At 47.7% G+C, this 6000-nt stretch overlaps 1 long non-coding RNA gene across 1 annotated transcript in view; it reads right to left on the reverse strand.

Moving 5' to 3' along the window:
- LOC142012120 (uncharacterized) overlaps positions 1-5723 on the reverse strand; it is a 28043-nt gene extending 22320 nt beyond the window's left edge. Inside the window, exons 1-2 of the long non-coding RNA XR_012645269.1 lie at positions 5559-5723; positions 3759-3839 (exon numbers count right to left, since the gene is read on the reverse strand). This is a non-coding gene — a long non-coding RNA (uncharacterized LOC142012120). The remainder of the gene's footprint in view (positions 1-3758; positions 3840-5558) is intronic.
- Positions 5724-6000: the final 277 nt, after the last annotated feature.

Genomic DNA, 6000 nt, shown 5'->3' on the forward strand with positions numbered 1-6000 from the left:
TTTGCCATTCTCAGTAATAAGGTAGAGGAGGAGTAGACCTTTCTGCCAAATAGGTCTAATTTCTTTGCATCTTTATCTGACCCCCCTGATTTATATTGAGGCGTCTTTGACCTCTGTTGAGACGATTCGACCACCAAAGAATTGGGCTGTGGGTGGCTAAACAGGAATTCCATGCCTTTGGCTGGGACAAAGTATTTCTTATCCACCCTTTTATTCGTAGGTGGGATGGAGGCCGGAATCTGCCATATGTTAGTGGCTGATTCCATAATGGCTTCGTCCAGTGGGATGGCAATTTTAGATGAAGCCGGGGGTGTCAAATTTTTCAGGAGTTTATGATGTTTCTCCTGCACCTCTGCTATTTGAATGTCCTGTGTGTATGCTACCCATTTGAACAGATCTTGGAATTGTTTAAGGTCATCCGGGGGGAGATGTCCCCAGGGACAACTGCCTCATCTGGGGAGGATGAGGAGGCGCCGCTAGGATATATCTCCTCCAAGTCCTCTGATTCCTGAGTTTGCTGGTATGCTTGCTCTTTCGTGGGTTGTGAAGGAATGTCTCAGGACTCTGGACCCATTTCCACCTGGGAAAACTGCGTTCCTCTCCCAGAGCGAGAGTGTATGCGGGGGTGTTGGCGAGGTGTGGGTGGGGATCTGCCCCTGGATCTGGACCTCCGATGTCGGTGTTCAGTATGATGAGGACGGCCATAACAGCACGGGCAAGGGCCCGGTGATGGAGATCTGGACCACGATCGGAGTGTGTACCTATGATGTCTGGAAGAGCGCGATCTCCTTGACGACATCGATAATGGTGAAGACGGTCTGTGATAGTATTCATAGGGATCCATGCCCGAAAAGGGTGAAGGTTGTCTGAGCGAAGGCGATGGTGGTTGGAGGAACAGGGAGGGGGGTCTGAAACAGGCCGTTGGAGTTGCTGTCCGGCACGGCATGTGTATCTCAGGGGGCGGGGGGTGGGTGATAAACAGCAGTGCAGCAATGCCCGGAGATGGACTGTGGTGCTGGGTTTTAGCCGTAGCTTTCCCCCGTCCTTGCATGGTAGGTGCCGCCCGTCCCGTGCCAGGGATCTTGGCCCCGCTGTCGGTGCCACGCTTGGTGCCATGTGGGTAGCTTCCTCCGGCGCCGTTTGGCCCCATGTTGGGTGCCCTTGCACCGGTCGGCGCTGTGAGAGCCGGTGCCGCGTGAGGCGGCGCCGCCGATTCCGGCGCTTGCCGCGCTGGTGCCCGCAGCACCCTCGGTGCAGACTGTTGAATAGTCGGAGGCCCGACCACGGCCGCGTGTGCGACTGTGCTGCCACCATCATCAGCCCGTGGGTCAGGGCTCTGTGTTCTGCTTGTCCTGCTCGCTGAGGTCGCCAGCAAGGATCGAGCTGGGGAGCGTTTCTTCTTCTTTCGCACAGAGGGTGTCAAAGAAGCTGCCTTCCTTTTGTGCGACCCTGAGGGCCCTTCTGTGTGAGGCTCCTCCAGTGGTTCGGGCTGAAGGGCCTTATCAAACAAGATAATTTTGAGCCTCATTTCCCTGTCCTTCCTGGCCCTGGCTGTAAGCTTAGCGCAGTGAGAGCACTTCTGAGTAACACGGGACTCCCCCAGGCAACAAATGCACTTACTTTGCCCATCAGAGGCAGACATGGCCTCGAGGCATGACTCACACTTCTTAAACCCCGACAAAGACATCCTGGTGAGTCTTTAACTGTTAATAGGGTACTTAGCCACTAATCACAGTGTTTTTAAACAAACAGCATTTACGGCCTTTAGGGTAGCGGATGGCCTAAGCAGCCTTCTTTGTCCACTCTTCTCCCCTCTGTTCCTCTTCTCTCTTAGTTACTTTTTTTTTTAACTGCTTTTTGCTTTTTTTTTTTTAATGTATAATAGTAAAAACAAGCTATCAACTAAAAATTAACAGTCTTATCTGTCTCAGGCATTGAAGTCAGAGCGGATTCCATCTGCAGCCATTGGCGGTTGAGAAGGAACTGGTGGGGACCGGATCGTGCACATGACTGAGAGCGAGCAAAGGAGCAGCGCGCATCGGTGCATGCACAATCCGAAGGGAACTGCAAGAAAATTTCCAATCTGAGGCGCCGGGGCGAGCCCGACACCTACTGTGGAGCACCCACAGGGACCACTCGAAGAAGAAGAAACAAACATAATTACACAAGCTCTTAAGGCTTCATCCATTCACTAGGCATGAGTGCCATTTAGGAGGTTTCTTAGTGAATCTTTCTCCTACTTATGGTTACAATCCCTCCTTCCCCTCATCTTCTTTCAAGCCTCTATCTTTATTAAATACCAGAGCTAGGCTATGAGGAATACTTTCTTACCAACCCAGAGTGTTGCGGGGAAATCTAAATGGATTCTACTGTATCCGTCATGCTATTTTCTTACTCTTCACTTTTTTCGCCATTATCTGCTACTTTCACCCAGGTATGATGGGCCTGGTTTGTTGACAATACTGTCAAATTCATCCAAACATTTGAGGATTTAGCTTGGGAACTAAGTCTATTTCTGTTAATCACATCTCATTTCTAATGGTTTCCCTCTTTTGTACCTCTTAAGACTAAAGATCAATAAATGTGATTTTAATGCAAATAATTCAATACTTTCATTTGCAAATCTGAACAATACGGATCACTGTCTTTTCATACACAATATTTTAATTTTCAACAAAATCCTGGTTTTCTACTGCTCTTGCCCACTACCGTATCAGTTTCTTTACCCTGCAATAGACAGGATAAATAACTCAGTAACCTAATAATTAAAATAATAATTTGTCTAGCTATTTTGGTGTCTAAGTCCTAATGAAGCATAAAAAGAAATTAAACACTTGTACTTATGATTTTAATGAAATATTATTCACTGACAGGGTCTTTCTGAGGGGCAATTACAGAGGAAAGAGTGAAGAGCCCCAATACACCAGCAATGGGGGAGAAAGGCACTATCTCAGATAATCAAAGGAACATGTCCTGTTAACTATGATCAAGTTACAGCCCCCGAAGCTCCTGACGTTCAGGAGATTTTACTTTTGGATTCACTCCCTCTCCAGGGGTGTTTTAGACAACAGCAGGGATTATAGAGGCAACCCCCAGCCCTTGCAATGGCATTGCTGCTCATGCTCCCCTCACCAAAGGATTTAAAAACAACAGGAGACTGGTCATATTCAAGTTAAGTTTCCACCCAAAGTATTAATGTGGGAATTCTCACACCAGTACCTTTTGATAAGGGCGTACAGTACACAAAGCGTTAGCAGAGAGGTGGCTGATCTGAAAGACCCAGCCTCATGCATACACTGAATTAAAGACAATAAACAGGTGGTAAAATGTGTGAGTGCATACATGCATACAGAGGCAGACATGCACTATGTTAAAAATAATTCTGTTGAGGTTGCTTGGTGAAGCACTCAAACATTAGGAAATAGCAAATTTAAGGATGTCTCCAAAACCTCAATTCCCTCCTGGGCACTGAATGAACCTGAGCACTGAGGCTACATCTAAAGTATGAGATAAATTTGAATTTAAGGCAGTTAGCTTGATATTAAAACACCACTGTCTTCACCGTAAATACCATTAGCTCGAAGTAGGGAGCACTAATATTGGTATCATAATATGGTTGGAACCTGCTGGGTGTAACATCAAGTTTGAATTTAAAATGTTGAATAAAGGCCAGTGTGGAAGTGCCATGTCTTAACATGGGCATAATTAGCCTCGAGAAGTGTCCCATATGCATCCCACAAAGCTATGCAGTTACCCACCAGGTATGGCCTCTTCCTTCTCCGCTGCGTAGAAACAAGGTCACAGGAAGCCCAGGAATTTGAATTCATCAGCACCCATACCTGGAAATATAAAGGGCGCCCACAATGAAGAATTTCTTTTACCCATCACATCAGTAGCCATCACATCCACAGCCATGTCATTCAATCATGAACACTCAGGGTAGTGATCTGCCTAGTAGTTGTCAGTCTTGCAAGAGAGCTGCAGCATGGAGCCATCAGGAGATTATGGACCTTGCAGTTTGGGGAGACGAATCAGTGGCGAGCAGACTTTGGGTGTCTAAGAGAAATGCATGCATATATGAAAAGATCTCGCAGACGATGACTACCAGAGGTTACTCCCAGGACTCTACTCAGTACTGGGTGATAGCGAAAGAACGCCGACAAGACTATCACAGAGTACAGGAAGCCAAATGGTGGTCAGGGTTATCTCCACAGACCTCCCACTATTATGAACAGCTGCTTGTGCTTCTTGGTGGTGGGGGGGACCCCTCCACATTGCCCATTCTTCATTATGACAGTTGTGGAGGCCCTGATCTGGAGTCCGGGGTGAGCCGTGAGGAGCTGGAGGACCAGGAGGAAGAGGCCAATGGAAGAGAGGATGGGGCCAACCAGCAGGGGCCCAAGTAAGTTCTTCCCAACCAGAGCTCTTTACCCTAGAGCTGCAACTGGTCCTTCCTACACAGCTCACTGCTACGGGGGTCCCCCCATCCCAGTTTCCTGAGCCCCTGGGATCATTCTGTTCTGGTCAGAATTTTTTTTCTGAATGCTAAAGGTGGGTTGCAAGTGAGTAGGTATGGGGATCGGTTTTCTGTGGATCTGTGCCCCTCAGAACAGCATGTTAATATTTCTGATGATGGCACACTTATCCTTTTTGGAGATCTCCTCGAAGGCCTCATCCACACACTCTTGTATTTTTTGCACCAAGTTTTTGGACAGGCCTGACTTAGCATGGCTTCCACGGTAGCACACCTTGCCATGCCAGGAAACCAGATAGCAATCTGGTGTCATGGTGCCACACAGCATTTTGGCAAATTTTCCAGGCTTGTGGTTACACGGGATGATCAGCCCTTCTTTTTTGGTATCTGTTAGTTTTAGGAGGATGATGTCTTCTTTGGCAATCTAAAGATGCAAGGGCATTTGGATTGGATTCTTTTATAATGCTTCCTGCCCTTTTACATTTCCCTGCAGCGCACTGCCACACTACGTGGCTGGTGTATGCTTTGTCTCCCATCCCCAGTGTGGCTGGCAGGCTGTCTTGACCTTCTCCCCTCCCATTTCCCTTTTCCCCTCCATTTTTTTTTTTCTTTTTTCACTTTATAGGGATCCCTCTCCACCCAGCTGTCCATTTGGCTGGAATCAAACCCTTCCCCCTTGCCACATGGCTGCCAGGCTCTGGGGACCCTGCTACTGCAAATCAGCATGTGCAACACAGGTGGGTTTGCCTTCCTTTACATGGCCTTTTTTCCCTGATGAGGGCTGCTCCAGTGTCTGCTGAGAAACTTTTTACCCCGACCTGGCAGAGAGCTGGAAACCCCCTCCCCTGGCATTTTTTTCAATTTACAGGTATCCTGCATCCAGCCATCCATGTGGCTGGAATTAAACCCACCCCCCTTGCCACGTGGCTGCCAGGCTCTTCAGGCCTTGCTCCTTACAGATGATTGCTCCAAGAATATCCAAAAAAAAAAAAAAAGTTTTTTCCCTGCTCCAGGACACCACACTGCTTCCCTCCCCTTTCCCCCACCCCTTGCCTCCACTCCCCAAAAGTGGACAACAGCTTACCATATCTACAATGAAATGTTCTGGATAAATGATGGTGAATGACGGCTTGTGCAATGCACATTTGGAATCCCATCCTTAATATGCGTTAAGTGGCCTGCAAAAAAACAAACAAACAAAAACAAACAAAAAAACCCAACAACAACAACAACAAAAACTTTCCTTGATAGCAGAGACAGAAATCCATTTATTTCATGGCCAAGGGCTTAGTGGGAATTGTCTCTCAATTTTGACCTCCACTGTCCAATTCTCATGCCCCGCATGAGAGACAGGGCAAGGAAGCACAAAATATCCAAGCAGGATCTGATTCTGCAGCACATGGAGTAGTCTGAAGCAGAAACCAGTGACGTAAAAAGGGAGCCAGCACAGTGGAAGCGCAGTGCAGCACAGTGGTGGCAGAGTACGCTTAAGTTCCAGATACAGCAAGCGGGAAACCAGAGAGAGA

Source organism: Carettochelys insculpta, chromosome 4 (genome assembly GCF_033958435.1).
Source record: "Carettochelys insculpta isolate YL-2023 chromosome 4, ASM3395843v1, whole genome shotgun sequence".
NCBI classification, from domain to species: domain Eukaryota; kingdom Metazoa; phylum Chordata; order Testudines; family Carettochelyidae; genus Carettochelys; species Carettochelys insculpta.